The sequence below is a fragment of the Xyrauchen texanus genome, chromosome 2, assembly GCF_025860055.1.
Source record: "Xyrauchen texanus isolate HMW12.3.18 chromosome 2, RBS_HiC_50CHRs, whole genome shotgun sequence".
NCBI classification, from domain to species: Eukaryota; Metazoa; Chordata; class Actinopteri; order Cypriniformes; family Catostomidae; genus Xyrauchen; species Xyrauchen texanus.
Window position 1 is genome coordinate 16,931,113 of NC_068277.1, and position 23,602 is coordinate 16,954,714.

Below are 23,602 nucleotides of genomic sequence, written 5' to 3' on the forward strand. Positions count from 1 at the left end.
TGTATCAGCAAAATTTGTAGTCGTCAAAAAGGTATTTTGAGAGCTTGAATGAAGTGTTTTCAAATTTGCAGAATTGAGCATGGTGGGTACAGAATATATGTGCAAAATGAACACATATTGATCAGTTTCTTTTGAAGAAATATAGTTTTATTCACCAATATTCAAAATTTAAAGTTTCTTACCCACACCTATTAAAATTCTCAAACTTGCCACATTATTGTTTGCATGCACACTACACTAGCTAACCATTAGTATACATTTTTTGTATCTGATAAATTTCAAACAAATATATATATTTTTTTTAGATTTGGCTAAGTGAAGTATAACAGGGCTATATAACCACATTATATCTAGTAAAAGTAGATATGATGCAAAAGTAAAATGGAAAATGTTGCAACTTTAAAAACAAAATATCTGCCTGCAGCTCATTTACAGTTTTAAAAAGTTTTAAATGCCAGCTGAATATTTCAAGATGTGCAGTGCATAACAGAGATACATATATTTGTCTGATAACAGAAAAGAAAATTAATAAATGTTTTAATTCTTCTGAAGATTTGCATCCAGGATATTACTCTAATGTCACACATCCTGCCTCGGAAAGTGCCAATATTCTCCTTTTGAACCATTGCTTACCAAAAGGCACATCTCAGCTGAAAACTGTACATTTTATCCCATATGGTAATTTTGAAGTTAATTAGGGCAGCAAATTGCCGTGCACACAATATGCAAGAAAATCAAAAGTTTGCCGATTAGCATATCAACTGTGTGCTCTATGGCATCTCCTTTACTTTCTTCAGTCATCAAAACTGCACAGGCCGCCCCCGTGAAACCCTGGTACACACCCACAAACGCTTCACTCTCACAAAGCAGAGCCTGCTCTGAATGGCCACTTTGACAAATAAATTGTTTTAAAATGAAGCTCCCTGTCTGTCTGTTAACTGCACCTACGCCCCAAACTCCCCATCACCCCCTGCAAAAAAAGCTTTTTTAACACGCCCCCAGTGGCCGCACCTCCCAGCCCCTAAAAGCAAAGGCCCCTTTTGTTAACCTAATGTGCATTTACCAGTTGCTTTAGCCGGAGACATCTGCTGTGTGCAACCAGTCAATATTGTGGGGCCAGTTCAAAGCAGCCAGTTCATTATTCCTGTCAGCTTAACAGGCAAAAGGTGGCAGACTGCGGGAGTGCTGAAGCACAATGCCAGGCACAATGAAGGGCTCATTACAGCATGATATATCAGGACAAGATGCCCGTCTTCACCTCTGGTCGGCACCGGTCTTTTGGTCTGCCCCTTTCCACATCAGCACCCCTCACAGTGGCTGGCTGAATGGTAACTTCAGAGAAAGATAATATTGTAAATGTTGCACTGAAGTGGAACACAAACTGGCCACAACAAAGTGTGTCCATCGAGGCTGGCAGCACAGATGGAGGCATTGGGGGTCTTGAAGGATATCACATTTTCACTACATTTTTACATGACTGTCTGGAATATACATGCATTATATGGGCATTTTAAACCTTTTTTTTGTCTGCAGAACTCTGACAAACTTTATATGCCTTTGTTTTAGAAAGTAGCAAACATACTTTGGTAACACTTTACATTATTGTTGCCTTTGTTAAGGATATATAAAAGGGATTTTTAATGACTAATAATTGTTTTACGAATGCATTATAAATCATTAATATGCAATTATTACAACATGCATTACAAAAGGTGACTTTCATGCAATACTTGCCAAATAATGAGCCATTTTACTTCACATGTTACACTTATTCAACACAAGCAACCTATGACAATGTTAGTAGCCTATGAAAATGCATCTTATTGTAAAGTTGACATCTGTGAAGCATTTTTATAAGGAATGGCTAACAATAGAAACCTTAACATAAAGATTCAGTATGGTTTTAATATACAATATGTGTAGTGAATAAGCATTAAGACCTAAAAAAGTGTTGCAGAGGACTTTGGTTAACTAAGACTAGGCAACACTATACTTTTAGCATCAATGTGACAAGGAAAGTGACAAATGAGTCAAGGCATTACAGTAATTAGTATGAACACAAAATGTCCTGTAGCAAAATAACAGCATCACTCCTTTTAATCTTATAATAATAATCTATTTTGCTACATTGTCACATTTTGTTTTTGATTAATAGAAGTATAAATAAGTGTATTAGAACCCATAAGCTCACTATTTGACAAGTTTTGGATGAGAGTTGCACTTTTAATGTATGTTGCTATTACTGCATATCAATGATTTATAATGCATTTGTGAAATTACACATGTGTCATTACAGAACACATTTACAAACCCTTAACACTGTGATCATAAATATAAAGTGTCACCCGAACTTATCCATAAAAAATATTTTGTCAAGTAAAATGGTCTTCACGAGGCAACAAATAAATTGTCTGGTTTTAGTCTAGTCAAAAATATAATTTAAAAATGACTGAATCTACCTGACTACTTTGGGTTACATCAATGAAAGTAATTTTTAAGGGTCAGTTCAAGTAGTATTAGCTCCTTAAGGTAACAACTGCTCATTTTTAATTCTGAGAGTGTTTGTCAATATTTAAAATGTCTTTGGTCATTCTAACCACTATTGCTGCACCTTTTTGATAAAAAGTAAATTTTTTTTTTTTTAAATATACAGATTCAAAGAAATATAGACAAACCGTTCATCAATAAAATGCACTGTAAAGATAGGTAATGACAAATAAAAAGGGAAAAATAAATTATACATATAAAGAAATAATGCAGAACAAACCATGGCACTAATTTTATTAATTGTATTATTTATTATATGAATTCATAATCACTGTATTACATTTTTTTAAATAATTAAATATTAAACAATTTTTTAACCTTAGCAGCTGTAAATGAGGACCAAGTCAACTTGTCCTGTCTTCCTTACCAACTTGTTTTTTTTAATTTCATACATTGGACTGAACCAGAAAATTGGTATTTAAAGACATTATCCACCTCTGCCCTGTATGAAAGCAAAGTATAGCTCTCATAATGCTCAAAGGACATAATATGGGGTGATCAGTATGGGTCATTCATGCATATGCAGTGAGATCATAGTGTCTCCTCTCCTTCTAGCACACTGCACACATAGAGAGCCTAATTGGTATTTAATGTATGGAGAAGACTAAATAGGGTAAAAGAGAGAAAATTCAGTCTCGACTCATGTGGCGTTTTGTTAAGACGCCATGGCCACACCTCTCTCTGAATCCATTTGCTTAAATCACAGTCTCTCCAGAGGCCTATGGGATAATGTACCAGTCAAGGCTGGTAAACTGTTTTGTTAACAATGCATTATGAAGGCAAGAAAGGGAGGAATAAAGAATAAAGACAGGCCCAAAAAGAGGTGGACACTTCTGAATGCCAAACAGTTGGGTGGGTGTGGTGGGCTCTCTATTCGGAAGAGCAAGAGGTGACACCCCTGTCTCATTGCCCTACACACACACACACACACACACACACACACACACACACACACACACACACTCACACACATATACGCATGGTCCATTTGCGCCAGGCTGTGCTTACTCACACCACCTGCTCTACCCATTTTTCGAATACACACTCACACACAACCATGATGGTAGTGACAGACGGTGTCCCGCACCCCCCCCAACCCAGTCTCCTTCTCATTTTTACCCCTCACTTTTCATTCTGTGGGGATGACTGTGGGGTTCAATAGAAGATGACAGCGAAGATTGAACAGCCATCAGAGGAATAGCAAAAAGATAATGAAACGATCAATAACGTTGAGATCAGAGGACTGTTTAAAGCCAGTGTGAGTCTGTGTCTGTGTGTGTATGAGAGTGTGTGTGTGGGTGTGTGAGTCTTTTAGAGTCATCCATCACGGTCAGTTTTGCCATGTAATGACAGGTTATAATAAACACCTTTTATCTGCTTGAAATTGCCTCACCTCTGTTTTATAGGGAGATTCAATGTGTCACTTTATTGAAATAAAAACATATTAATTTGACATGAGCCAACAGAGGTTTTCGACTATAGGCATTTTGGACTCTCTAGATTTTTACTGAAAGTCTAATTAAGCCTGTTTGCTTTCTTGTCTATTTGGTCTGTATTCAGTTTATATGTTCCATCCATTATTTCTGTATTTATTTATTCACTTAAAAGGACATACTAGATCACTAGTTCTCAACTGGTTTTGTTTCAGTATGTAGATTATGCATTACATTGGACAAGTGGTGACCCAACACAGTAGCAACATTTTGTATTGTAAAAAAAACAATACAAAATATAATATAGGAGAAAAAAAAGTTTTCTCCTATATTATAAAGGTTGATAAGATTTGTTTTACTCTTAACTAATTTGAATGGATGCTTTTTTATTGTTTATTTATTTATTGTTGTCCAAAGCCCTATCAGAACAGACCTGCTACCCATTTTTGGGTCACAAACCACCAGTTGAGAATTAATCATTAAGTCATTAAGTAAGTAGTTACTGTAATCAAATTACTTTTTTGTCAAAAAGTAATGTAACCTATTGCATTTTAAATAATTGTAATCAGATTACAGTCACTGACTTTCAATTAAAGTAATTACTTTTAAGTACATTACTTGTGCTAAAGTAGGCTAATATGTATAATACATTTAAAATGTGAATTCATATGTATGTCTGTTAGCGTTTCTGTGTGTGACAGTGAATAAGGAAATATAGACATTTTGAATTTAAGCAGAAAAATTAAAACTTTTCTAGGAAAAGTGATTTAGAAAGTAACTTAAATGTAAAATAATTAGTGATGTGATTACTTTTTAGACTAAGTAATCAGTCAAGTAATCTGATTACAATTTTAGAGCAGTAATTGGACATTTGCAGTTGATTACTTTTTTGAGTAACTTACCCAACACTGGTTGAGAATCTCTTCTGTTGATATTATATACAGTATATGTGTTGCCATGGCCTGTTTTATACAGTGTTCATCGTCATTTACACAAGTAGGGCTTTTTTAGGATCAATATCCTTTGTTGAACACCCCTGGGTCTATGACAATTTTACCAAAGAAAAATCTATTTTAAGATATATGCCAAGTATTAAGAGATCTTCAATCTTTGTTTTCATGATTGTTTCAGACCCTTTAACTACTTTCAGCATTTTTTTTATTCAAGCAAAGATAGATAGATAGATAGATAGATGTCAAAAGAGGATGTTTAAAAAGGGGTATTATGTTAAACTCTTTATGCATTGCTCTTAATTTTGTCTGTTTACAGTATATCTTTTTGTTTTATCTAAACTCTGGTAACACATATTCTTCTGTCCTGTCGCCTCAGATCAGTCTAATATCTAATTTAACAGCCACCCTTCAGCACCTCTGCATGTTCCACACTCCCCGTCTCCAAGGACAGATATCCCCAAAAGGACTTTACAAATCCAGCCAATATGAGGGGAGTAAGTTCCTCTCTGATTAGCCATTAGCCCCTGCAGCACTGGGGCTTAGTGTCCCAGCAGTGTAGCTTCTGCCCCACAGCCACCCCATGCCTGTCGTTGTCTTTCGTCCTTTCTCTTGACTAATTGGCACAGAGGGGTATCTGACAGGGTTGCAGCCTGTGGGAATAGCTATTGACATCTGATCTGATGCTCACTTAAAATCAAAACTAGTCTACACTACACTGCCGGGCCGTCTAAAGCTCCCATGGGCATGGAGATTTTGACAGCAGCAGCTCAAGACTTGGGACACTACCGACAGCATATGAACATGGTAATAGATGAAACTTGAGGACATACAACATGCTTTGTTCTACTTTTATTAATTGGCATAATGTGCAGAGAATAGTGAATTAACGAAAGAGAAAGCCCTGATTTTACTGTCAACTTTAGATTAGAACCTGTAAATGCTGTCATATACCTAGCACGAATGATTTATGATGTCTTAGATGCAGAAGAATATTTACTACATAATAGAGGTGAAGATTATAGTTTCATCCAGCTATCCAGGTGTATTCCTTTTTCTTAAAAGAAAAAACCATCAGTCCCTTGAGTTAAATTGAAATTATGAAAGAATTTTCCTTTTTTCTGGTGAACTATCCCTTTAGGTTTGAGTACTTTTCTAACAAAAAGGATACACTTCAAAAAATATGTCTTAACTAACCATCTGCATTAAAATCCAAGGTACATGCTTTTTCATTTGTTAATTAATCCCTATAAAAAGAAAGTTAAAGTTATATAGCACTTTGTTATGCCACAATCAGGCGTATGTCATCTGAATTTCCTGACAATAAGGGCTGTCACGTGTATTTGTTTACCTCAACTGTTAGCACTGAGCTGTTAGCTGTGAATGACCTGTAGGCCTATCTATAAAATAGTATTGTTATGAATGGAGGCAGCGAAGCAGACGAGGAGATGCGGATCCAAAAGCAGTTTAAACTTTATTAGAAAAATAAACAAGGCGGGTACACAAAACACGGGAACAAAGGAAAAACCCTCAATGGGGAAATAAAACATAAAACTAGAAAACACGGGCAGGGAACACATACCTGGCTAACAACATTCAACAAATGACAAGGAGTGAACAAAAAGCAGGGCTTAAATACACAGTGAGTGATGACTGAATAAGACACAGGTGAGAACAATGAACAAAATGGCAGTGATGATGGCAGGTGGATTCTGGGAAGTGTAGTTCTTTAACAATGACAAGTGAACATGAAGGCTAACAAAGAGACTAAGGGGCTACACAAGGGACAAAAGTGAAAACTAAGGAATGCAAAGGTGACAAAAATGGCAGACAAAGGGCAACAGTGAAACAAGACAAGGAATTCCTAACAAGTATAATAGGCTTTCTATTCTTTCTCTTTTTTTATATGTTTACTCTCAGTAATGATGTTCCATTGCTGTGAGACTATATTAAAACTGTAACTAAATTTAATTGTATGTGCCTTTTGAACAGTTGAGCATTACTATTTACATTCTGTGTACTGAGACATTACAATCATTGATATAATATAGGCCTACTAAAAAGGATTGAGTAACTTTTACTCTCCTTTTGGAACTTAAGGCCTGATGCCAATGTACTAAATGCAACAAAATTCTATTCACTGAAAATGAGTATGCCATTGGACACTAAGAAAAGTCATAATAGTAACAGTACTTATATGCTAATTCTTGAATATCTCAAATGATTCAGTTTTTTACAGATAAAATCATACAGGACCCATTGACTACTAAACTAAACACATGGCATTTCAAAGCTGAATACTGTGGGTGCCAACTAAAGGTTGAAAAAAATAGAATGATGTTACTCAAATTTTCATAAATTGAATTGTGCAGAGTGCATTGGTAGTCCCTTCTATTGCCTCATATTCCAAGTTCACATAGATAATATCTTGTCTCACTAATGCTGAATATGTGGAAAGACAAAAGTGCCTTTGAAGTTCCACATATTTTTAATAGGCCAGTTTTAGCCTATTTTAGGTTTTGATTCTAATTATTCAGTAGGAACTTAGATTTTAGACTAGGGATGTCCCAGGGTGGTCGACTAATCAACTAGACATTTAACAATTGACTAGTCGATTAGTGGGGTTGACTACTAACATTAATATTTTTAGTGGTGGTGACACAACCTCTGAGTGAGTGTTTTTGTGTGATGATTTCTTACTGTCAGGGATGGGCAGTATTTCAGATATATTTGTATTTGAAATACGTATTTGAAATACAAAATACTATTTTGTACTATGTATTTTTAAGTCTTTAAAAAAATGTGTATCTAAATATATTTAAGTTTGATATTTGTGTATTTTCAAAATACATAAAATACTTTGTTCCAGCCATCCTCTTTTTAAGGCTGCAGATTTCCTTATCAAATAGTTCAGGCATGACGAGAACATTATGGAGCCTAATTGTACATTATTATCCTTAAAACCGACTAGTCGATAAGTCATTCAAACAACCAACCAATTAGTTGATTATAAGAATTGGCAGTTCCCCTTCTGTCGCTCACTTGACTTTGTGTCGATTGTAGTGACACAAGGGGTCTCTTCTGAGAGCCTCACGTTCCTCTGAACTTGAGAAAAGGCCAATGTCAAATTGGCAGACAGACTTTGCATGTCCCACCCCCGGACATACGGGTATAAAGGGGAGCGGGAGAGCGACAGTCAGACAGATTTTTTCTTCAGAGCCAAGCCGGTGTGTGATCAGTGAGCTGTGTGTCACGACTGTTTCACCCACCTCTGTAAGAGAGCTTTCTGTTGGATCTGATGGCGCATTCCAGCGGCTTTCTTCTCTCTGCACGCTGTGCAGACTCTGCTCCTGGGCGCTTCGACAGCGCTTCTCTCCTAAAAGAGTTGATTTCTCTAAAACAGTATATTCTCCTCTAAAAGAGTTTTTAAAAACTCTGGGTAGCGATCACACTGAGGCAGTGTTTGTGGATGGGTTATGTTCTTATTGCGAGGACATGACCATGGCAACATTGTGGTCGTGGCTTTCGTTTCTCAAAACGAACGCCACTCCAGCCACCCCCCCCCCCGCGTTGCTCCTTCTTCCCACGGGATTGAGGACGACTCGGCTGATGATGGAGGCGTTTTGGGGATGGCAGCAAGCTCGGTTTTGCCGGGCACAGCCCCACAAACCACCCGACCCCGGCACGCTCGTTTGCTTCCGTCTGTGCTCGGGTCAGCCAGTCATAGTCTGAAGCGCAGATGGCCAACAAGCTTTCCCGGGCCGCTGTGAGCATTGGGCTGGACTGGAACCCTCTGTCTTTTGACAACCCTCGTGGCTTGACGATTGGTACCTCGGCTCCGGGCACAGATAGATCTCTTTGCCTCCCAAGACAACTCCCACTGCCCGCTCTTGTACTCCCTGATGGAGGCCCCTCTCGGCACAGACGCGCTGGCACACTGTACTTGGCTGCTCAAGTACGCAGTTCCCCCAGTGAGCCTACTTGCACTGGTGCTGTGCAAGGTCAGGGAGGACGAGGAACAGGTCACCATGGTGGCTCCTTATTGGCCCACCCGGACCTGGTTTTCAGATTTCACGTTTCTCGCGACAGCACCTCCCTGGCAAGTTCCCCTGAGGAAGGACCTTCTTTCTCAGGGACGGGGCACCCTCTGGTGACCACGCCCATACATCTGGAATCTCCACGTCTGGCCCCTGGACGAGATGTGGAAGATTTAAGCGGTCTACCACCTGCAGTTGTAGACACGATCAAGTCAGAGCTCCCTCTACCAGCAGCTTTATGCCCTCAAGCGGCGTCTGTTCGCAAATTGGATTTGAAGACACACAGAGATGCGCAGTTTGGTCAGTGCTTTCATTCCTGCATGAGAGGTTGGTGGGGAGGCTGTCACCCTCCACCTTGAAGGTGTATGTCGCTGCTATCGCAGCCCACCATGACGCAGTAGACGGCAAGTCCCTTGGTAAGCACGACTTGATTATCAGGTTCCTTAGAGGCACCAGGAGGTTGAATCCTTCCTGGCTAAGCCTGTTCCCCTCCTGGGATCTCTCAGTGGTCCTCTCAGGCCTTCAGAGACCCCCCTTCGAACCGCTTGAACCTCTTCGATGCTGTGTCCGGTACATGCTTTGCGTATCTACATGGAATGCATGCAGGGCTTGCATGCATGCATGTTGGGCAACACCCAACACCTTTGATATGTTCTACAACCTCAGGGTTGAGTCGGTCTTGTCCCATGTTTTGTCATGTCTGTTCAGCTTGCACCCTTCACCAAGCTGATCCAGTTCTTTCCCAGGTTAGCCAGTAAGCTCTCGCTTCCTGGATGCTCTTTCTCCCTAGCCCTCTGGCCACAGATTCAGCAGAGGAATTCGCTGCCAGACCCACCATGGGTCGAGAGCTCCGTGTTGGGCTTGGGCTCCACAGGCATAGTTCCCACTTCAGACAACTCCCTGTGACGTATTTTTCGCGGTACGGTCCCCCTGCTGGCAGGTCCCGCGTCTCCCTTGGGCAGTCCTCACTGCCCCCTGGTCGCCATGTCTGTAGCAACTCCTCCCATGTCAGGCAGGATCTACCACCGTGCCATGTCCACGGGTGGCTTGACAACCCCTGTGTGTATGTGTCACAAGTTACTTCCCCCCCAGTTTTGGCAGGTCGGGGTCTCCGCAGGGCCTTTTCCCCCTGAAAGAATATTAATGGGAAAGGACGTGTCTATAGTGTTAAGTTAGCCCCAGCTGCTTTCTAACTCTATGACGAGAAACATAGAGAGAGAAAAGGCTGCGGCTGGCCGGCTGGTTCCCATACAGGTCATGTCGCCTGTTCCTGTACGGGTACTGGGAACCTAAGAACGGTATATGACACCTTTTATTGGGGGCATTGGGGAGGGTTACGTGCAGCCAACCCAGCTGCTTCTAGCACGCAGCTGCCTACTTTCACCTGGCTCGGCAGTCACGTAACACGGTAGTGCATGGCATTTTGAAGTGGGACACATTATGTCACTACAATCGACACAACGTCAAGTGAGTGACAGAAGGGGAACATCATGGTTACTGTTGTACCGTTACCTGATGGAAGGAACAAGACATTGTGTTTCCCTTGACACATCACAATCCCTAACACTGTAATGCGCCGTAACATTACTCTCGGCTCCTCAGTGAAAACCTGTATGACAGTCGCTCGCCCGCTCCCCTTTATACCCGTATAAAGGGGAGTGGGCGAGCGACTGGGGGCGGGACATGCAAATTCTGTCTGCTAATTTGACAACTTCAGAGGTAAGCGAGGCTCTTAGAATAGACCCCTTGTGTCACCACAATCGACACAACGTCTCATTCCTTCCATTGGGGAACAGAGGTTACAACAGTAACATGACGTTTTACACATTCCTATTTTGGACTATACCCCATGACTCAAGACACCATGTGATAACTTTTAGTGTCCCTCAAGGCACAATTAAGGGTCCCTTTGTTATTTACTGTAACTAAAACTTGCTTGTGCAATTCATCAATATATTATCTCCTTTCATCAGTATGCAATGAATACACAAATATATTTTTCACTTGAATAAGATGCCCACAAATTGATAAGGATTAAATGCAAATACCTTTCTGCAATTAAATAAAGATAACACATGTACTTGTAAATGGAAATGATGCACAGAGTATACAGTTCAGCATGGCTTTTGCATTATATTATGTGACTGACAACTAGTTTTTCAGTAAGGTTCCATTCACACAGGTTTACTCTATCACATACTTGAAAAGAGTTCAGAGTGCAGCTGCAAGTATACTAAAGGAATACAGTACTTAGGAACATAGCCACAATACTTAAGTACTTAAATGCCATCACTGCCAACCTACATCATACAAAATGTATTTCAATATTCTATTTTTAATTATCCTAATAGTGTTGCTCCTACATATTATTTTTGCAATTATTATTGATATCACATTGCTGAATTAAGAAAGGAGTTTCATTTTATTATTGTCAGCCAGAGTCACATTCATCACCGGAGACTTAATGTGTTCCAAAATAAATTGTTAGCAAGCAGGAATACCAAAGGTTCCCCCGTTCTGTTTTGCCATCCCTCTATCATCTTTTCTGAAAAGAAACAGAGAACAGAAACCATAGTGAGACTGAACATCACAGTCGGTCAACTTCTAAGCAAATAACTTGGCCTAATGACTTGCCCATCTTCTCCACCTCTCCAATTAGGTTCAGTCATGAGGGTGAGAGAATGTAGTAGCACACGATGATTCTAATTCCTTCTAAGCTCTAACACACACACGGCCATCGTTCTCTCTACAGCTCTCTCTAACATGGGCTTGAGATAATCATCGAACCACCCAGGCAGTGAGAGTGTGAGTTTGAAGGAATGAAATGTTCTCAATCCCCCAAAAAAATCTACCTCAAGGATTCCACATCAACCAATAAATGGAGAATATGCAAATGCTGATTTGGTAGGAGGGGTACTGTAGGGTTTATAGGGATTAGTGCTTGTTCAGTCCAGCTCCCTGCCGGGCTGGCACACTAATACAGGTGTTGGTAAATTGTTGTTAGCCTCCAGCTAATTTGGTTCCTTTCACTGTGGCATTGTGCTAGCAGCCTGGCTATTTGTAGTTGTGTTTGCTCTTTGGCAAAGAGATTTCTCAGTACTGTGGTGGGTCTGATATGATCCTTCACATGGTACAGATTCCACACTCTGGGTTACTTTGGATCATCTTAATGAGGCTTTTAAAGCCAAACAGAAACAAGTCATACTGGGAGGTCAATGCAAGATCTGAGAATTGCAAAAGCAGAATCTTTGTACTGCGATTTTTGTTATAAAATTGTGTTAAAGACTGTATCTTTGCTTGGTTTGTTTCCTTGATGACAATCATGAGCTTGCCAAATAATGGATGTCAATCAGTATTTTCTATGATACGTACTGCCTTCAGGATATTTGGAGGAGAAGGCATTATCTGACAAGAGCAGAACAAGGTAGCAATAATGCTCACGTTTTGGATTAAGTAAAACTGAGCAAGTATTCATACCCAAATCAGTTGCAACCAATGTGGGAAAAAGTGTAGAGGTTAGCGACTTAGCGTGTCTTGAAATGAGAGGTGAAGTTGCACACAAATCTGTACCTCAGAGAACATTGGTAGTTCAAAGAAGTCATTAGGATTGCCCAGACGTGCAACAAAAGGGAGATTTGAAGTCTGCAAACAGGACTGATGGAGAAAACCTAAATCAAACATAGATATCCACTAAGAAGCTTTCTCTTATAGTGTTTCATAGAAAACAAAAGGCTCAGTGCTTACTTTTGTCACTTAGAATAATGTAGGAATCTCCCAAACACTGATGAGAATATACATCTACACTGCTATGAACAACCTAAGGGTTCGTTCTATCTATCTATCTATCTATCTATCTATCTATCTATCTATCTATCTATCTATCTATCTATCTATCTATCTATCTATCTATCTATCTATCTATCTATCTATCTATCTATCTATCTATCTATCTATCTATCTATCTATCTATCTTATCAGTAGAGCTTAATAATTGAATAATTAATATTAAAAATGATGAATTTTGACTAACAAACTTATATCATTTCATGATTTTATCAACTATCAGTTTAAACAACTAAAAAAAAATTCAGACACAAACATTTCTACAGTGCTACCCTCATTACGGAGAATAACTAAATGTAAAGACAATTGATTAAGCCGTCCCTACAAGAAACCCCACCACGCTGTATCCCAGCCTGCGATGTAACAAACTTCACCCCTATCCTCCTATTGTAAGCTAACGTATCTGCGCTTTACACAGCATGCAGGGCAGATGTGCAGATGCATATCCAAGTATTAGCTGAACCTGCTGTGGCCTGGCAGGGGCCTCATCTACGCTCCTAAACTCCTTCTGTGTTTGGCTGTTCTAATCTGTTTGCTCATTTAATTACGCCATTGTTTTGGATGAGTTGGCAGGAAGCCCAGTCAAAGCAGGTCTGAGACCAGCTTAGCTGATGGCATTTGGGCCACAAAGCTGAGCTGAGCTGCATTGATACTAAGCCTGGATCCACCACTCTACCTGCAAAGAGAAGTTTTAGACTAAGGTATCTGTTTAACGAGTTATGATACATTTATTGTTACTCAATCCACTAAACCTGAACTGCAATAAGAGCCATATACTTAATATAATTTTCAATATTCCCAAATCATTATGTCCACATACTGTATAAATGGAAGATTACATTTGGAATAAGGTTAAATGAAGGATAAAAGATAATAATTTTTCTTAATTTTACCAGCTTGATCAGCAACATAAGATCAATTGTCTAATATCAATTTAAGAAAGCTTATTTAATAGCTTATTAAATACTTCTGAAACACATATTTTTTTCTTGTAACATTAACATTAGTGTTGTAGTGTAGACTTAAACACAATGACCTGTAAAGTGCCATACATGCATACATTTAATTGACATCAATATGAATAATGCACAACATCCAAGGGCGTAGATTTGGCTTGAACATGGGGGGTTACCTAGTTTTTTTTTTATCATTGGGGGGTTTCTCCCATTCCCCCAACCCCACTGGAATCTATGCCCCTGACAACATCACTATAATTATTTCACACTTATCTGATTTTCTGCATATAAAACCTTCTTCATCCATTGTGACTTTGGCATACTCTATTCTGCATTTTATATTTATTTATTTGACAAATATGTTACATTGTATATACTATATATGTTATAATTTATATATATATATATATATATATATATATATATATATATATATATATATATATATATATATATACAGGCTTTAGTCTGATATGGGTCATGGGGCATTAGGCCAGCCATTGTTCAGATTAGCTGGCATACAAATAAAAAATATAACAAGGCAAACAGTCAAGTCTAATGATGTCACTCTTTTTCGCTCCCTTATTCAGCACTGGGATGCTAAAGCCTGTGATGCCTGCACCTCTGGGATCACTGAAGAATTAAGCCCACATTATTGGACAGTCCTTTTTTGACAGTGGCTGACAGTTGCTTTTGACTGTAAAGGGTATTGTGCTCTAATTAAGCTAATCCTAACCCGGGGATCAGCTGGGACCGGCCTGCAATCCGCAGTCCCTCTTCGGCAGGACCCCGGTCCTGTTTTGAAACCTCCCCATCCCTGTGCAACCACTTGCCACTCGATTCGTCCCAACGTCCCAAGCCGCCTGCCTCCTCTTTGGCCTCTTGCAAGCTGCAGATCCTGCAAAGGTGCTACAATGAGGAGCAGATTGTGCTGTCAGGCTTCATTAATAGCCATCATTAGCATCACACTCAAGAGTCAATGTCTCTTCTGGCTAAGCCCTCTGTGTCAGTAGGCATGTTTCAATTGGCCAGGATATGGGACATATTGCACTGCAGTAGGGCATTATGCCTACTGTTTCTATGTATTCTGGATTAGAAATCCATTTTTGAACAGATTAACTCTTTAAAAGAGGTAACAGTTAATGCAGCTTCAAAGACATATAGAGTTAGTGGTACATTTTTGTGAAAAGGCTGCATTGAATATCTTGAGATTGGTGTCTATTATTGCCTATTCAAACCTTCTGTTATAATTAAAACAATTACTAGAAATCTAAAAGTTTAAATTATAATTTCACTTTTTCTTTTTTTTTTCATTTCAAAACATTATAAATTCCAGCTTCATGTCTGTCAATTTTGACACCCCTAGCTTTATATAAATTGTCTTGAAACCATGCAACATCCCACGTATGAAGAAAGGGGTCAGCCAAAAGATATTAGAATCTCGATAAATCATGTTAGCAAATGCATATAGCAGTTAAGGGCTTATAGACATTGTGTGCTGGCGAGGAGACAAGAGGCCAGGTTTTTTTTTTTTTTGTGGTTGTCTATGGATGAGATGCTTCAATGGCTGAATAAACTGTCTGAATGAATTAATTGTCTGTCCACCAATCTTCAACATATTTTACACTAAACAATCCTTTTGGAATGAACTGTGTGTAGAGTTTACTACGATAAATTTGCTGTTTTATAAAAGATGACAGGTAGGTGTCAGTTTACGACCCCATTACAGTACTGTACAGCATCCACAAACGGTGACGTTACTGTCGCAACAGGCTATGCAGTGCTGGGTAGAGTACTTCTGAATTGTAATCTGGTACTGGTTAAAAATTGCATTATTTACATTTGAAAGAAATCTAATCTAATTGCTTTTAGATTACTTTTGGATTACTTCTGAACAGGGACAAAAATGGTTCAAGGAATGAAAACAAAAACGAACACAATTTTTAGCAGAACATAAATGAAAACCAGAACAAATTGATTTTAAAATTGCTTACACTGCCTTTAGTTTGTTACTGCAGCCTGATCTCACATAAAAATTGGCAAGTGTGTGCTGATTTGTCTTTAGCTAAAATCGGTATACGCTGACCGAATTTGAAAACACTGCCTTCAGAAGCTAAAGCTGTAAGTGTTTCAGAGCATATAAACAAGTGTGACCAAAACAGTGAAGAGATATGCTTATTTTATTTAATTTACACCCCCGTTACGAGAGACAAAGTGCAATGTTAGGGACAAAAATGCAGCTTCCTTATCATAACCTGTAAATTGCTTATACAAACGTGATTACTTCCTCTTCGATTGGGGATTAAACTGTGGTCTTCCATGCAACTGACGCAATGCACTACCAGTCAAAATTGATGTTGAGCTGTTCCAGATATGTCCGATGGGAGATAGGGTATGTCTGTGAGTCGGCATACTGTTGCCGATCCTAGTGTAATGCAACTTTCGGAAACAGCATGCCGACTTCCTGTGTGATCATGTTGGTTACTGCCACAGTAACACAAGGACTCACGTTAAAGATTTTTAGCCGGATCAAGCACTCGGATGGTATCCAAGCATTTGGATACCATTGTTGCAGCCTTTACTGTTTGCAAATGTTTAGCTGTAACTGCCCTTATCCAGAAATTATGGGTAAATTTATTCAATCATTAATTTGCTGATTTACAATGAAATTACATATACATGCAATTTAGTAGCGGTGTTACTTAAAGAATTCAAGTAAACATGTCAAGCTGTTTTGACATTCAAAACTATGGTGGTAAAAAGTGCTGTTAATGACACTCTGAATGATAACCCTCAGCATGGCCTCAATCACATTTCCTACATTTGCTCATTTGATCGAAGTCAGGCCACAATGACTCAACATGTGTGTATGACAGTAGCCTATACAAAGCCATCTCTCCTCTGCAGGCTACCACAAACCCCCACTAGGATGGACAATAGGAAGCCATTTTGATTCCATGCAGTAGTAATTAACAGACTATACTTTGCTGGCATCTCCAGAGCTCACCACAGTTGCCCTGTTACCATCAAGACAGCTAGATCGAAGTCTTTTGCCTTTAAGCTGCAAGGGGGATGTGGATTCATTCATGATGCATTTTTTCATTCTTCTCTCTCCTCTACTAGATTGGTTTAAGCTCAATAATAGAAAAAGAGCAGCTTTTCAGAGGAAGGTTTTAAGTAAAAAAATCAGCAGGGAAAATTCTTTCATTGCACGGGCAACTCCATATGCACCATGGATTGCATTCTTAAAAATACTTTTTTGCCTGTGCATATAGTTTACAGTTACAGACAAATAATTCTACATGAATATCTGTCTTGGGCAGTTAATTGATAAACTGTATGAATAGATGTACTTAACTAGGAAACAAAACAACTCATTAGACTTGACAAACTTGCAAAAGGACATTATTATTCCATCTATATTGAGAAGCTTTTATCTGCTTCCTATAATGGTTTTAAAGATGGAATAATGAAAGCTGATACCCACAACCAGCAAGACCCTCCTTTAAATCTTCACTACATTTGTTCAGTAACAAATGAAAGAGCAGGGTTGTCAGCTGACATATGGGTCTATTCATACTACCGGCCAACAAACATTTCAACAAGAGGTGGAATTTAAACAGTTTTGGTCTTGTGCACAGACAATAAAATCTGTTTTAAAGAATGAAAACATATGGTGAGCCCTCATTTGTTAAGAGGCAAATTGATTAATGCACAATTATGATAAGCTTTATTCCAACAGCATCCCATGCCGCCATTCTACATTATATTGATATATTCCTTGTAAGTGTTAACGTTAGTAGGGCACCTATGCTTTTATATCATTTATAAGGACTTGACCTTTTAGAATCACTCTTTCACTTATCAATTTCCATATATGAGTGCTTATGTGTGAAAGATACTTTCAGGTAGGAGACGCAATTTCAGACTTGTAGCAAGCATTGAAAAAGGAACATTCTGTCATCATTCAATCACCCTTAAGTTTTCCAAACCAGTAAGACTTTCTTTTGTATTTATTTCCATCTAATGAAAGCTGGTAAATTAGGCTGTAATTTTGCGTAACATCTCCTTTGTGTTCCATTGAAGAAACAAAAATTTCATTTTTGGTTGAACTATTCACAGCATCTTTGTCAGTACTGCCCTCTACTGGTAGATTAATCTAGTTCTTGAGCAAAAAGCCTTTTACAGCGCTTCCCTACGACATATTTTCGGAATTGAGACAGATTTAAATACTTTAAATGTAACTTTCACATTAAAAAGTGCATTGAAAAAACAATTTAAGTGCACACACTATTGCACAATATGTACCGTTATATTTGAAACAGTATGCAATATGCAAGGATAAACAATATTACATTGTTGACTTGTCACATGACCTCACCACCTTACATGCTCAATTCAGTCAGTGAAATAAGTACATCTCATTAATATGGTTGTTTTGTGAACGTGCATTAGTTTGTGTCTTAACTTTCTTCCATCCAATCAAATAAAAATAGATGCAAGCAGCAATTATCTGGACAAACGAAAACGAAACGTAACTTGGTTGCTATGACAGCACGCCACTCTTTAGCAAGCGCGAGCGCTTTGAGTGAGAAGGTAACAAAGTCCCTTTTGAAGGGAGTGTATGAGGCAAATTTTAGGAGAGTTATAAAGATGTAAAGAGAAAAGAAAGTAAATGTGGTGTTCTTTTAGTCTAATACTTTATTTTAATTATATAATAATATAATAATACATATTATATACTCTAAACCCATCTACTGAGGTACTTCAACTTTAGAATTAACATTACTTGCGTTTGAACATCATATTTACGGGCAAGTTGGCGTTGTGTTTTTTTTTTTTTTTTTTTACATTTCTGTAGATGCCAAGAATTGTGGGGTTGTGAGTGCAAAAATACACCTCATGCATCCTCCGAAATCCTGTGAAAGAAGGTCGCATTCGAAGTCTCCTACTCGCTTTAATGAAACGAGACAGCCTCAATGAGGTATGCGGCCGAGAATTGCGACCTCCGGAGGATGCATCCTTCCAAAGGAGACACATGAGAGCCACAGCACTGCACATTTTGTATATCTTGCTTATTTAAAACACCTGAATTAAATAATCAGCTCGTTAGTAGATGAAGTCAACATTGCTAGAGAGAAGCTCTTGTTCAAGACTGGATTTAGCCCCCCCATGAATGTTCTGACTACATGAAGCATTGCTAATATAAAGTTTCACTTCTGATGGACATCTTCATGGTCACTGTGTTAAAGGAAAATGCTTTGGAATGTGGAAAATTCTTTTTGTCAGCTGGGTCACAAGATTATAAATTAAAAAAAGATTAAAAAGTCAAAATGACAGACCTGCAATATAACAGACTTTGGAAAGATTAATATAATTGTTTTCAGTATTATGCAAATAATCTAAAGAGATCAGTGTCATGAGTCAAGGATTTCTAAAGTTAAAAGGACTTTTATGTTGTTGTTTTTTTAACACAAGGTGACGCTGTACCCAAACTGTTCAGGTCATACAGGGGCTGGCGCTAATAATGGTTACTAAGTTTCATTTAGATATGTCCAACTGTTGGTGGTAAGATACAGTGCTTTTTGAAAAGAAATCTAAAAATGGAAAGGCGATGGTAATCCGATTCCATATGACTGAAGGAATTCCAAAATACAAAGCTGGTGCTTTTAGAAAAAACTTTCAAAATGTATGCCTAAAAATAGCCTTGACATTATTTTCTTGACCTATAGATGGCGTTGTCTCCGAACATTCCACATACCCTCAGATCCTAACAACCTATTGCCTAGATTTAGCCTCACTTCCTGATTGGCTTTTTCGCAGCTGAAATAGTTGATGCGTCAGATTACTTTATGTATTTTAAGTGTCCAAATACTATATTTTGGGCCACTGTAGAAAGAGAATGGATCTGTGGTTATCAGAGATTTAGTTCTGTTAATTTCTTCTCATTACTTTTCTTCAGGTGCAAAAGGTGGTTGATTTAAAAAGCTGGAGGAGTATGCAGAGACTTTTCAGGGCCACAATGTGGGATACTGCTGTCTAGAAACAACCAAATCCAAAGCAGGGGCTGTAAGTGTCTGTGTTTCATAAATACATGCAAATACATGCTTCTGAACCTTACATAACTTTGTGCTCTCTAGCAACATTTGTGGTTGAAACTTAAACTTGCAAGCAATTTGCAGAAGAGGCATAATTAGCCTAATATGGGACCAGGTTTGTAGGATCACGACCCGGCCCCGCCCTCTGCCCTGCCACACTGAAATATTACTTGCTTTGATGAAGATATATAATACTCGTATTCACATATTTTGTCACATGTGTGTTTGTGTCTTTTAAGTTTCTCATTAAAATATTATTTATATCGTCAAGCCAGTTCTCGCCTTCTTTCCATTGACTGCTTTACAGTGTGATTTCCTGATAAACCAAAACATTGTTTTAATGCCCTTTACAAAGACTTGAGTTATTAACATGAACATTTTTAATAACAGATCCTTTGTATTACAAAAGGGAGGTTTTTTATATCCTCCTCTTTGGACTTTGTGTGTAGAGTGATATAAATGTGTTTAATTACATTTAATATGTATAAATTCACTTTTAGCAGGTCCTGCAGGTTTCTGAATATTGTGTAATGCTGTCATGGTTGATTGTTATAGTGAACAAAGAAGTGATATGGAATACAAATCCATAAACTGATTTCTGCTTGAAAATAATAATTCTCGTGATAGTGATGGAGTGCATGGGCATTAGCTGGATCAGCCTGATAAATAGAGAGATTTTTTTTTGCGTGATCTGAGCTAAAGAAGAAATTTATGATACCACTGTTGTCAGAATTTACTGCTGATTTGCTGGGTCAGACTGCCAATTGGTTAAGTCTGACCCTGCGATTCATAAGCCAGGGTAATTGCATCGACAATCAAGTGAGAAAGTCTTGGCTTGGAGATGGACATTCCTTTTGCACATCCTCCATAGCATATAAAGAGCTGATCAGACAGTCTGAACTGGCAAGTACGCTCAACGTATGTATGTAGCGCCCGCACAGGGCATAACAAATGCAATGATTTTCCTCATCTGAATTAAATGGAGGAGGGAAGAAGGCCTGAAGGTGAACCACCTGCGCTTTGAAGGTTGTGGTGAGGAACTTGGGTACATAGCCTTTCCTGGGTTTGACAGTGGCTCTTGAAAGAGCGGGGCCAAACTCCAGATGTGAATTGTCAACTGATAATGCCAGTCTGAAGCCAGAGCCAGCCGTAGTGTGGTCTTAATAGAGAGCATACGCAAATCAACAGAGTCCAAACACTCGAAGGGGGGCCCTGCGAGAGCTTTTAGGACTACAGTTAAGTCCCAAGTCAGGACTGTAGCCTGCCGAGGTGGGTTTAATCATCTTGCTCCTTTAAGGAACTTTATGATTAAATCATTCTTGCCTATATAGGGGCCAGTTTCATCTGCATGATACGCAGATATAGTTGCCACATACATTTTGAGCATTGACAGGGTGAGTCCTGTGTCTAATCGCTCTTGAAGAAATATTACAATTTCATGTATGGGGCAGTTTACTGGGTCCTTGCTGTGTGAGAGACACCAATCAGCAAACACCTTCCATTTGAGTGCATAGAGGCGTGTAGTGGATGGTGCTCTGGCTTGTAAAATGGTGTTCATGACTGAACATGTCAGTTCTGGTGCATGTAGTGCGCTCCATTCAGGGTCCACACATGTATGTTCCACAGCTGGGGCTGGGGATGCCAGATTGTGCCTTGCACCTGAGAGAGGAGATCCCTCCTCAGTGGTATTTCCTGAAATCATGGCTGGTTGGCCATTTCGGTGCAACTAATAGAACTGTTTCCTTGTCCTCTCAGACTTTGCATATGGCAGAGTGGATCAGGCATACACATATATACACATACGGAGGAAACACATATTTGTTTTTCACCGGCCATTTGTTTGCCATTGCATCCCTTCCCAGTGGGGCTTGGACTTCGAATAACAGAGGGGACAGTGGGCATTCTCCACTGAGGAAAATAGATTGATTTCTGCTTTGCCTAATATTTCCCAAATCCTCAGTAAATTTTGAGGATGAAGTCTCCATTCGCCCTGTATCACCCCTTAGCGTGACAGTAGACCTGCACCGTAATTCAGGCAGCCTGGGACATATGTCACTCTCAGGGAGAGATGATGCTCGCTCCATAGGAGGGGGTGACGCGTCATTCTTGACATTGGCGGTGAATGAATTCTGCCTTGGCTATTTATATATACCACAACTGTCATAATGACTGAGCAAACCAGGACATGACAGCTCACTATTTCTGACTGAAAGCCAGAACCCCCCAACCTGTGTTGGAAGCATCCATGGTCACCACTTTCTGCCTGACAACTTGGGACTTCGAGTACCAGAGGGGACAGTGGGTATTCTCCACTGAGGCAAATAGATTGATTTCTGCATTGCCAGATATTTCCCAAATCCTCAATACAGTTTGAGGGTGAAGTCTCCGGAATTCCGCCTTGGCGGTTTATATATGCCACAACTGTCATGCTGACTGAGCAAACCAGGACATGACATTTCTGATATTGATATTTCTGACTGAAAAGACTTTAAAGGCTAGAAATACAGCAGATGCCTTTAGGCACTGCATGGCACTTGCCCCAGCGCAACACCTCGCTGGTAAAATGCAGGAAGAGCTGTCCATGGTGCTGAACAGCGGCTGGATATAGTGATGCGCATGTGTCATTGGCGCTAAGCACGTCGCGGCACACAGCACTTCAGCCAGCACTGAAGAGGTCTCATGTGTAAGAGACTTAATGGAATGACGGTGGATGCCGCCACCACAAATCCCAATGATTCCTGAAACAAGTAAAAAGTGGAAATGTTCTCCCCAGTTTGAACTGAGATGGACACTGTAAAATGGCTGAAGCAGTAAAACTGTGCTGGCTTAACAAAGCCTCTGATTGCGGCAGTAACAGCCAATTGTCGAGGTAGTTCAAGATGCACATGTCGCTCGGTCTCAGAGGGGCGAGAACCGCATCAGACTCTCTGCACCATTGCAGTGTTCCGGCAAACATTTACTTCGCCTTGACACTTTGCTGGTGAACGGGCCGCTTCAGCTTCAGTTTTCTGTTCTTGGCTAATAGAAGTGGAACCTGACGTGGTCTTCTGCTGTTGTTGCCCATCTTCTTCAAGGTTCGATGTGTTGTGCATTCTGAGATGCTATTCATCTCTTGGCAATTGTACATAGTGGTAATCTGAGTTACCGTAGCCTTTCTGTCAGCTCAAACCAGTATGGCCATTCTCCTCTGACCTCTATCATTAACAAGCCGTTTTTGCCAAAAATGAAATATTTCAGTTACAGAAATACTCAAAATGCTCCAAATCACTGAGATCATGAATTTAAACTCCTGACTCTCATAAACGCTCATCTGAAACCTACATAAATGTATTTAAAAGCCATTCATAAATATTAATGAACTAAAACTTTCTGTAAACAAAGAGCCATACACATCTGAAAACGGATCAGAATCTAAACATTTAATTACAAATCAAAGACAAAACAATAACTAAAAAGTAAAGAAACTTGCTAATTAGATGTTACAGCGTCTGTTGAGAAAACACACACACACACACACACAATAAATATAATAGAAATAAAAAAATCTGAATTATTACATTGGGTTACTTGTTCATCATATCCATTTTAATGTTAAATATGCGGAAATTAAACAACATATAACGCGATATTTAATTACAGCCTTTTTTCACTCCTCTCTGGAATGTACTGTAACTCTTCTATATTCAAAACGAGCCTCTTTGTGTCACGCAAGCGATTATTAAGGACACAGCGACCTCA

General features: G+C 39.2%; 1 protein-coding gene across 1 annotated transcript in view; it reads left to right on the forward strand.

Moving 5' to 3' along the window:
- The first annotated feature begins 19,598 nt into the window (after nt 1-19,598).
- Nucleotides 19,599-23,602, forward strand: part of LOC127654458 (protein arginine N-methyltransferase 3-like) — an 82,984-nt gene continuing 78,980 nt past the window's right edge. The window contains exon 1 of the mRNA XM_052141680.1: nt 19,599-19,835. The gene's annotated coding sequence lies outside the window, so the exon portion shown is untranslated. The remainder of the gene's footprint in view (nt 19,836-23,602) is intronic.